Source organism: Physeter macrocephalus, chromosome 20 (genome assembly GCF_002837175.3).
Source record: "Physeter macrocephalus isolate SW-GA chromosome 20, ASM283717v5, whole genome shotgun sequence".
NCBI classification, from domain to species: domain Eukaryota; kingdom Metazoa; phylum Chordata; class Mammalia; order Artiodactyla; family Physeteridae; genus Physeter; species Physeter macrocephalus.
In genome coordinates, this window is record NC_041233.1 from 19,235,241 (window position 1) to 19,246,782 (window position 11,542).

The 11,542-nt window shown below is 38.5% G+C and overlaps 1 protein-coding gene across 10 annotated transcripts in view; it reads right to left on the reverse strand.

The window, feature by feature from the left end:
• CTNNA3 (catenin alpha 3) overlaps nucleotides 1-11,542 on the reverse strand; it is a 1,750,900-nt gene that overhangs the window by 777,097 nt on the left and 962,261 nt on the right. The window lies entirely within an intron of this gene.

Consider the following 11,542-nt stretch of genomic DNA (forward strand, 5'->3'; position numbering starts at 1 on the left):
TAACATTCTACTACAATTAGTTCTTTTAAATTAGATTATGTGTAAGCTTATAAATGATAATAAGGCAATTACTCTACTCAGCAGATATTTTCTGAAATTTAAAACTGAGTTGGAAAATTAATGCATTGTATTTATATAATATTGAGTCCTTAAAGATCACAATACCTTGAAATGTTGCATTAACAAAGTCAATGATTATGAATGGCTCCAAAGTTTTTGGTCAACTCCCTCAATTTAATAATCTCTGTAATAAAGATATGACTAGCTATCAGACAGGGAATTTGTAATTTGCCTTCTGCGAAAATTATATTTTAGAATATTTTTTAAAACCAGCAGACACTTACTCTAGTTTTGGATTACATTAGAATTAATATATATTTCAAGGGGTTAAATGATGTAGCTACATGAAAAAAAAAGCACTGTCTCTCTTCCTATAAAAATTGTAGGATAATAAATCCATAATACTTACAGATTTGGGGGAGAAAAATACCTTTGTCTAAGATAGTGGAGCTTTCTCAGAAGAACTGTGAAATGTTTATGGCTAGCAACAATTTCACAAAGGCAGTAGGAAGATCCCCAAGGAAAGATTCTGCTTAGCATGCAGAACAGCAAATCACTAATGGCAACTAATTAACATTTACTGAGCACTTACTTGGACAGGGTGTAGAGTGCTAAGTGTTTACAAGGCAAGGGGAAGACCTTGAGTGAATGAACTGTTTGGTGTCCACAAACAGTGGGCCAGGGAAGTCAGGCAAGAGATCATAAGTTAGGAGTTGAGCTGGAAAATGCAAGTTGTGTTAGTTCCACGTACATAAGAGAAAAGTAGAAGAAATCTCTCAGAAGGGGAGCTGTTGCCAATGACCGTCCCTCCCCTTTATCCTTTTCTTCCTTCATTTGTAACCAGGACATATAGAAGGGGGGCTAAAAGGAGATTTACACTAGAGATATGTGGCTGAAAGCCAGCATACATATGGAGGTAATTCAAGCCAAGGAGGTGAAGAGAATCATATAGAGGGAGATGCACAGTGAGATGGCCAAGAATAAAATCTTAAAAAATATTACCACTTATGGTAGTCATGCAGATGGAGAGTAGGACCTAAAAAGAGGCTGACATGATGGCCAAGAAACAAAGAGAGGAAATGACCCAACAGGTGAAAGGGAAACTTTCAAATAAACCTCTGTATCAATGCTCTTCAAATGAACTTATCCTACCAAACACAATTATAACACCCACATTATGGATGTGTTGAATCTTCTTTTCTGTGTATTTGATTTCATTCAATTCAACAAGTATTTCTGAACACCATTTCCTTACATTTCTACCAAGAGCTAGGTATTGTGAAAAATGTCAAGTTGGAAACACATGATACCTTATAATCTAGGGGAGGAGTGTCATTAAATATTGTAATGAAGAAAAACCAGGAGACTGACAGCAAAGAAATTTCAAGACGATAGAAGGGTTCAGAGTCTTATTTTAAAGATAAGTTAAATTAAAAGAACCAAGACTTCTCTATTGGATTTGACCACTAGGAGGTTATTAAGAAGTTTTGGTGGAAAAGTGGGAGCAGGAGTCATATTGCTATGGTTTGAAGAGTGAATGGGAGATGAACAGGTGGAGACAGAATAAACTCCTGTTTCTAGTAATTTGATTGTCACATGAAGAAGTAAGACTTGGTATTAACTACATTGAGATACAGGTTTTTTTTTTTTTTTTTTTTTTTTTTTTTTTTTTTTTTGGTGGTACACGGACCTCTCACTGTTGTGGCCTCTCCCATTGCGGAGCACAGGCTCCGGACGCGCAGGCTCAGCGGCCATGGCTCACGGGCCCAGCCGCTCCGCGGCATGTGGGATCTTCCCGGACCGTGGCACGAACCCGCGTCCCCCGCATCGGCAGGCGGACTCGCAACCACTGCGCCACCAGGGAAGCCCGAGATACAGGTTTAAAGAGGGATTGTTTCTCATATAAAAGACTTTGACGTATGTTCCCATCTAAAACTAAACTCAGAGAGTCAGATTGTCCTCTTATGCTTAAAAAAATATGTTTTGATTTATCACCATATAAAAATGATAGAGATAGAAATAACTACTGTCTTAGATTGCGCCAATTTTTGTAAATACTTGAATAATTACAGCAATCTTCTTCACGCACTGAATACATTTTCTCTGGTCCAGGCATCTCCCCTCAGTGGTGCCACCTTGCCTTCCCTTCATTTTAATGGCATTTACTCCCCTGTTCTTTTTTTTTATTTCGTCAAGGCTTTCAACTATATTTTCCCTGCTATTCATTCAATCCATCATCCCATATACAAATGTTAAAATATATTGCAGAACTGAGGCTTGAGTTATAGCTGATTTACTATTAGTTAAAGAACAAATAAACTCTTCGACTAAATTATTTTTTAAAAAACTAAACCAAATTAGGAACACGTTTTTTGCTTTTTTCTAAGGCATGTTGCTAACTACATAACACAGTAACTGAGAAAAGGGTACCACGAAGGTATGATATTATATTCAGTAGGACAAGACAGAAGGACTAGAAAATGTGCTTTCAAATAAGATCTATGCCAATGTTTTCATAATTCTGTTGGAAAATGGGCTGAAATTACCTGATAGAAGACACTGTCAAATATAATAAGCAAAACAAATCTTCTGTAGTTGCATATTCATTCAATTTAACAAATGCATTTTGAGCTTTCTATCTAAGGGCAAAGTAACATTCTAGGCAACTTGGGGGAATTCCAGTAAGACAAAGACAGGATAACTATTAGGGAGGGAGAGATATACAAAGAGTTTGATGAGTATCTTAAAAGAAGTGCAAGCAAATAAGAAACAACTGACTGATTCTCATAGTTAAGAAGTCTTCTGTAAGGATGAGACATATGTATTCCGTTTAAAAAAATGATTAGGATGTTAAGAGAGCTGGGAGATGGCAAGCATCACATTCTAGGAATAGAGACTATCATAAGCAAATAAAACAGACGGATCCTCCAGAATCACAAGTATCTAGCGTGACTGGAATGTGGTGGTAGAGAAAAGATTGAAATACAGTCTCATTAGGCACAATGGAAATAGTGAAAGGTATTTCAGGTAAAAGAACAAAATTCAGACAAAAAGATTAAAACATGACAGAAGGAAATGGCCAGAAATTGGTGACTTGTGTTAGACATGAGTGATATGCTCAAGAGACAGCAAACAATCAGCAGGCAGGGAAATATCTTCCCCTTTGAAAGCATCTTTAACCCATGCAAACAACAAATAGCACAATTATAATGCAACCAACCCACAGTTTTCTCACAAGATTCTCTCTCTTACTGATTCCTGATAATTTACCATTACATTCATAGCTATGATTATAGGCTACATTAGAGGCCTTTGGTACCTTACATCTCATCCACTGGACCAGTCTCTGATTTCAACTTTTGCTGGGGGGGACAGTTCCATGTCCTCCAAAGACATCCCACCTCGAGTGCATTCCATGCTTCTTTTTGTTATTCTTTCTCAGGGCCTGCTCCAAGTCTCTACGAGATTCTCAGCTCAAGCACAAACAGCCTCAAAGTTCTAGAGTGTCAATACTACTGGGAGCAACCCTCAACCAATGGGTATGGGAGCTACTGGATAAAATTCCCAGCTTCCACCTATTGGTCAGACAATTCTGGGAGGCATTCTGTCTCTTCTCAGAGGTCCTTAAGCAACTGTTGCCTATACTGATGACCTCAAAAGCATATCCTTGCCTCCTTCCCTGCCTGTTCTTATGCTTGATATTCTTTTACACTTGCTTCTTGGAAGTGCCTCTCAAATAAATGACCTGAATAAAGGCCCCAGTCTCAGGATCTGCTTTCAGGAGAATCCAATATAGACACATTTATCTGGTGTTAGTGTTGTTTGTTCACATAGCAAGTAATAGACTCTGATGTCTTATATAAACTACCCATTGGTGATCACACTTTGCCACTTCTACTTTGCACACCAGTGGGTTTAATTCTGCTATCTCCTGTATTATGGCTGACCATGAAAGAGGAAGTATTATGAGATCAGACCATAAATGAACATAGGGACAAAATATGGAAGACCCTGAATGCCATGCTAAGTAATTTCCTTTATATGTTCTGACATATTCATATGGGATTTTTTTCATTTAGATTGTACATTACCACTGATTTAAGTGGTTTGGGATCTCAGATAAAATATTTCTCTACAATGGAATTCCAAAAGTGACAGCTGTATGTGCAAACTGTAAGAAAGACCTGCCCACCCTCTAACCCCCACCAAATAAGGGAATAGAAAGAATGAAACTGTGTGGAAGAGGAATGGAAAGAAGAGAAAGTGTTTTAGAAAAGAATCATCCTCAAGGAAATATAAAACTTATATGTGTGTATATTAATGCCATTTTAATTTTAAGTCAAAGAGCAAAATATGACTTTCAAAACTCAATTAACTAATAGGAAATAAATCACCTAATAATTAATTCAGCATATACCTACTGTGTCAACTTAATGAGATGTGTATCTTATGGATACTTAGTATTATTTGGTGACAAGAATGAGGAAGAGGAGGTACAAGAGCCTAAACATATTTTTCTGAGTGTGGCACCGGCACTACAAACATGGAAAAGAGATGAGTATAGCAATTCAGCAACTCAACAGCTAAAGAATCAATCAAATTGTTGTGTTTTCTTGTTTGTTTTCACCAGAATCCTATTTTATTTGACTTACCTTAAGTCTTTATTATGGCATTTATGAAACAGACAATTATTTCTCAATACATATAAAAATTTTAACCTGCCTTTAGTGAAATCAAATATCTGTTTCACTCTGCATAATTCTGTAGGAATGGAATATATATGATTGTTTTAATTCTGTAATCAAGTAAAGGAGGTTTAAAATCTTCCTTATTAAGAATTTTAGTATGTGTGCAGTTCTCAAATAAATAATGAGAAAGATTAAAGGAACAAGAAAATTGAAATTCTAAAAGCATGTAAAATAAATAATAAGGAAGAAAAATATTTATAATAGGAAAATCAGTGTATTACGCACTAGAAGTTCTGAAGGTGAATAGGTCATTATCCCTGGCCCCTGGCATAGTGGTTACAAATTTGGACTGGGTTTAGATGGATGGACCTGTGCTGAAACCTTGGCTCTACCAGTTAGCTGGGTGATGTTCAGTAAATTGACTCACCTGAGAGACTGAGATAGTCATACTATGGCATTATTTCTTGCTCCAGGGATAAAAATCAATAATGTAAGGACTACAGTGGGTAGAAAGCGTTTGCTAAATCAGAGATGTTGTCATAACTATCATTTTAAGGATTTAAAATCCAGTGTGAAGAAAAATCCACTAGAAAAGAAAAAGACAAGCAGAATATGATTACTGCTATAATACAACTACCAATGCTATAAGTGCTCCAGGAAGAAAAAGAATAATTTCAGCTGATGAAAATGGCAAAGTTTTCATAGGAGAAATAGCATTTATGTTAGTCTTGAACTTCCTCAGTCACTTAGGGGTTGGGTAGGGAGAGTAAGGGGAACAGGAAAGGCACCACATTGAACAAGCCATATATACAAAGATGCACGTGTATCTGGAGGTGAGGATGGAAGTGGTGGGAAATTTGGTGAATAGCAAGTAGACTCTAGCCAGAGAACAGGTTAGTGTGCTGGTGTGAAGCAGGAAGAACTGAGGAAGAAACTGAAAGCAGAAGGAACGTTAAGAATTATGAGGATTGACAGGAGACCTTCAAGATGGCAGAGGAGTAAGATGTGGAGATCACCTTCCTCCCCACAAATACATCAAAAATACATCTACATGTGGAACAACTCCTACAGAACACCTACTGAATGCTGGCAGAAGACCTCAGACTTCCCAAAAGGAAAGAAACTCCCCACGTACCTGGGTAGGGCAAAAGAAAAAAGAAACAAGAGAGACAAAAGAATAGGGACGGGACCTGCACCAGTGGGAGGGAGCTGTGAAGGAGGAAAGGTTTCCACACACTAGGAAGCTCCTTCGCGGGCGGAGACTGTGGGTGGTGGAGGGGGAAGCTTCACAGGCACAGAGGCGAGCTCAGCAACAGGGGTGCGGAGGGCAAAGCGGAGAGATTCCCGCACAGAGGAGCAGTGCCGACCAGCACTCACCAGCCCAAGAGGCTTGTCTGCTCACCCGCCGGGGCAGGCCGGGGCTGGGAGCTGAGGCTCGGGCTTCGGTCGGATCCCAGGGAGGGGACTGGGGTTGGCTGCATGAACACAACCTAAAGGGGGCCAATGTGCCACGGCTAGCTGGGAGGGAGTCTGGGAAAAAGTCTGGAACTGCCTAAGAGGCAAGACACCATTGTTTCGGGGTGCGTGAGGAGAAGGTATTCAGAGCACTGCCTAAATGAACTCCAGAGACGGGCACGAGCCGCGGCTGTCAGTGCGGACCCCAGAGATGGGCATGAAACGCTAAGGCTGCTGCTACAGCCACTAAGAAGCCTGCGTGCAAGCACAGGTCACGATCCACACCTCCCCTCCCAGGAGCCTGTGCAGCCCGCCACTGCCAGGGTCCCGTGATCCAGGGACAACTTCCCCAGGAGAACACACAGCATGCCTCAGGCTGTTGCAATGTCATGCTGGCCTCTGCCACCACAGGCTCGCCCCGCACTCTATACCCCTCCCTCCCCCCAGCCTGAGTGAGCCAGAGCCCCCTAATCAGCTGCTCCTTTAACCCTGTCCTGTCTAGATGGGAACAGACGCCCTCAGGTGACCTACATGCAGAGGCGGGGCCAAACTAAAGCTGAACCCCAGGAGCTGTGCGAACAAAGAAGAGAAAGGGAAATTTCTCCCAGCATCCCCAGGAGCAGCGGAATAAACGTCCACAGTCAACTTGATGTACCCTGCATCTGTGGAATACATGAACAGACAATGAATCATCACAAAATTGAGGTGATGGACTTTGGGAGCAACTGTAGACTTGGGATATGCTTTCTGCATCTAATTTGTTTCTGGTTTTATGTTTATCTTAGTTTAGTATTTAAAGCTTATTATCATTGATAGATTTGTTTATTGATTTGGTTGCTCTCTACCTTTTTTTTTAATATGTATAGTTTTTTCCTTTTTCTCTTTTTCTGAGTGTGTATATGTATGCTTCTCTGTGTGTTTGTCTGTATAGCTTTCCTTTCACCAGTTGTCCAAGGGTTCTGTCTTTGTTTTTTTTTTAAGTATAGTTTTTAGCACTTGTTATCATTGGTGGATTTGTTTTTTTTGGTTTTGTTGCTCTTTTCTTTCTTTCTTTTTTTCTTTTTTTAATTACTTTTTAATTTTTAATAATTTTTTTATATTTTATTTTAATAACTTTATTTTATCTTTTTCTTCCTTTCTTTCCTTTTTTCTTCCATTTTTTTCTGAGCTGTGTGGCTGACAGGGTTCTGGTGCTCTGGCTTGGTGTCAGGTCTGTGCCTCAGAGGTGGGATAGCCAAGTTCAGTACACTGGCCCACCAGAGACCTCCTGGCTCCACTCAATATCAAACAGTGAAAGATCTCCTACAGATCTCCATCTCAATGCTAAGACCCATCTCCACTCAACGACCAGAAAGCTACAGTGCTGGACACCCTAGGCCAAACAACTAGCAAGACAGGAACACAACCCCACTCATTAGCAGAGAGGCTGCCTAAAATCATAATAAGGTCAGAAACCCCAAAACACACCACTGGACACAGTCCTTCCCACCAGAAAGACAAGCTCCAGCTTCATCCACCAGAACACAGGCACCAGTCCCCTCCACCAGGAAGCCTACACAACCCACTAAACCAACTTTAGCCATTGGGGGCAGAAACCAAAAACAATGGGAAATACGAACCTGCAGCCTGCGAAAAGGAGACCCCAAACACAGTAAGTTAAGCAAAATGAGGAGACAGAGAAACACACAGAAGATGAAGGAGCAAGGTAAAAATGCACCAGATGAAACAAATGAAGAGGAAATAGGCAGTCTACCTGAAAAAGAATTCAGAGTAATGATAGTAGAGAGGATCCAAAATCTTGGAAATAGAATGGAGAAAATACAAGAAACGTTTAACAAGGACCTAGAAGAACTAAAGAGCAAACAAACAATGATGAACAACACAATAAATGAAATTAAAAATTCTCTAGAAGGAATCAATAGCAGATAAAGGAGATAGAAGAACGGATAAGTGACCTAGGAGATAAAATAGTGGAAATAACTACTGCAGAGCAGAAAAAAGAAAAAAGAATTAATCAAACTATCAAAAATTAAATACAAAGAAAAATATTAAAAGCAGCAAGGGAAAAACAACAAATAACATACAAGGGAATCCCCGTAAGACTAACAGCCTATGTTTCAGCAAAAAAATCTGCAAGCCAGAAGGGAGAGGCAGGACATATTTAAAGTGATGAAAGGAAAAAGCCTACAACGAAGATTACTCTATGCATAAAGGATCTCATTCAGATTCGATGGAGAAATTAAAACCTTTACAGACAAGCAAAAGCTAAGAGAATTCAGCACCACCAAACCAGCTTTACAACAAATGCTAAAGGAACTTCTCTAGGCAGGAAAAACAAGAGAAGGAAAAGATCTACAATAACAAACCCAAAACAATTAAGAAAATGGTAATAGGAACATACATATCGATAATTACCTTAAATGTAAATGGATTAAATGCTCCAATCAAAAGACATAGACTGGCTGAATGGATACGAAAACAAGACCCATATATATGCTGTCTGCAAGAGACCCACTTCAGACCTAGGGACACACACACACTGAAAGTGAGGGTATGGAAATAGTTATTCCATGCAAATGGAAATCAAAAGAAAGCTGAAGTTGCACTTCTGATATCAGACAAAAGAGACTTTAAAATAAAGATTACTACAAGAGACAAAGAAGAACACTACATAATGATCAAGGGATCAATTCGAGAAGAAGATATAACAATTGTAAATATTTATGCACCAACATAGGAGCACCTCAATACATAAAGCAAATGCTAACAGCCATAAAAGGGGAAATTGTCAGTAACACAATCATAGTAGGGGACGTGTAACACCCCACTTTCACCAAAGGACAGATCATCCAAAATGAAAATAAATAAGGAAACATAAGCTTTAAATGATACATTAAACAAGATGGACTTAATTGATATTTATAGGACATTCCATCAAAAAACAACAAAATACACTTTCTTCTCAAGTGCTCATGGAACACTTCCCTAGATAGATCATACCTTGGGCCACAGATCAAGCCTTGGTAAATTTAAGAAAATTGAAGTCGTATCAAGTTTCTTTTCCAAACACAACATTATGAGACTAGATATCAATTACAGGAAAAAATCTGTAAAAAAATACAAACACATGGAGGCTAAACAATACACTATTAAATAACCAAGAGATCACTGAAGAAATCAAAGAGGAAATCAAAAAATACCTAGAAACAAATGACAATGAAAACATGATGACCCAAAACCTATGGGATGCAGCAAAAGCAGTTCTAAGAGGGAAGTTTATAGCAATACAATTCCACCTTAAGAAACAGGAAACATCTCAAATAGACAACCTAACTTTACACCTAAAGCTATTATTACAGGAAGAAGAACAGAAAAACCCCAAAGTGAGCAAAAAGAAAGAAATAATAAAGATCAGAGCAGAAATAAATGAAAAAGAAATGAAGGAAATGATAGCAAAGATCAATAAAACTAAAAGCTGGTTCTTGGAGAAGATAAACAAAATTGATAAACCATTAGCCAGACTCATCAAGAAAAAAGGGGAGAAGACTCAAATGAATAGAATTAGAAATGAAAAAGGAGAAGCAACAAGTGACACTGCAGAAATATAAAGGATCATGAGAGATTACTACAAGCAACTATATGCCAATGGACAACCTGGAAGGAATGGACAAATTTTTAGAAAAGCACAACCTTCCGAGACTAAACGAGGAAGAAACAGAAAATATAAACAGACCGATCACAAGCACTGAAATTGAGACTGTGATGAAAAATCTTCCAACGAACAAAAGCCCAGGACCAGAAGGCTGCATGGGCTTATTCTATCAAACATTTAGAGAAGAGCTAACACCTATCCTTCTCAAACTCTTCCAAAAGATAGCAGAGGGAGGAACACTCCCAAACTCATTCTACGAGGACACCATCACCCTGATACCAAAACCAGGCAAAGATGTCACAAAGAAAGAAAACTATAGGCCAATATCATTGATGAACATACATGCAAAAATCCTCAACAAAATACTAGCAAACAGAATCTAACAGCACATTAAAAAGGATCGTTCACCATGACCAAGTGGGGTTTATCCCAGGAATGCAAGGATTCTTTATGCAAATCAATAAATGTGATAAACCATATTAACAAATGGAAGGAGAAAAACCATATGATCATCTCAATAGACATCATCCTCAATGGTGAAAAACTGAAACCATTTCCACTAAGATCAGGAACAAGACAAGGTTGCCCACTCTCACCACTATTATTCAACATAGTTTTGGAAGTTTTAGCCACAGCAATCAGAGAAGAAAATGAAATGAAAGGAATCCAAATTGGAAAAGAAGAAGTAAAGCTGTTACTGTTTGCCGATGACATATTATACAGAGTGAATCCTAAAGATGCTACCAGAAAACTACTAGGGCTAATCAATGAATTTGGTAAAGTAAGAGGATACAAAATTAATGCACAGAAATCTCTTGCATTCCTATACACTAATGATGAAAAATCTGAAAGTGAAATTAAGGAAACACTCCCATTTACCTTTGCAACAAAAAGAATACAATACCTAGGAATAAACCTACCTATGGAGACAAAAGACCTGTATGTAGAAAACTATAAGACACTGATGAAAGATGATACAAACAGAAGGAAAGCTATACCATGCTCTTGTATTGGAAGAATCAACATTGTAAAAATGACTATGCTACCCAAAGCAATCTACAGATTCAATGCAATCCCTACCAAACTACCAATGGCATTTTTCACAGAACTAGGACAAAAAATTTCACAATTTGTATTGAAACACAAAAGATCCCAAACAGCCAAAGCAATCTTGAGAAAGAAATACAGAGTTGGAGGAATCAGGCTCCCTAACTTCAGACTATACTACAAAGCTACAGTAATCAAGACAGTATGGTACTGGCACAAAAAGAGAAATATAGATCAACGGAACAGGATAGGAAGTCCAGAGATAAACCCACACACATATGGTCACCTTATCTTTGATAAAGGAGGCAAGACTATAGAATGGAGAAAAGACAGCCTTTTCAATAGTGGTGCTAGGAAAACTGGACAGCTACATGTAAAAGAATGAAATTAGAACACTCCCTAACACCATTCACAAAAGTAAACTCAAAATGGATTAAAGACATAATTGTAAGGCCAGACACTATCAAACTCTTAGAGAAAAACATAGGGAGAACACTCTACGACATAAATCACAGCAAGATCCTTTTTGACCCACCTCCTAGAGAAATGGAAATAAAAACAAAAATAAACAAATGGGACCTAAGAAACTTAAAAGCTTTTGCACAGCAAAGGAAACCATAAACAAGATTAAAAGACAACC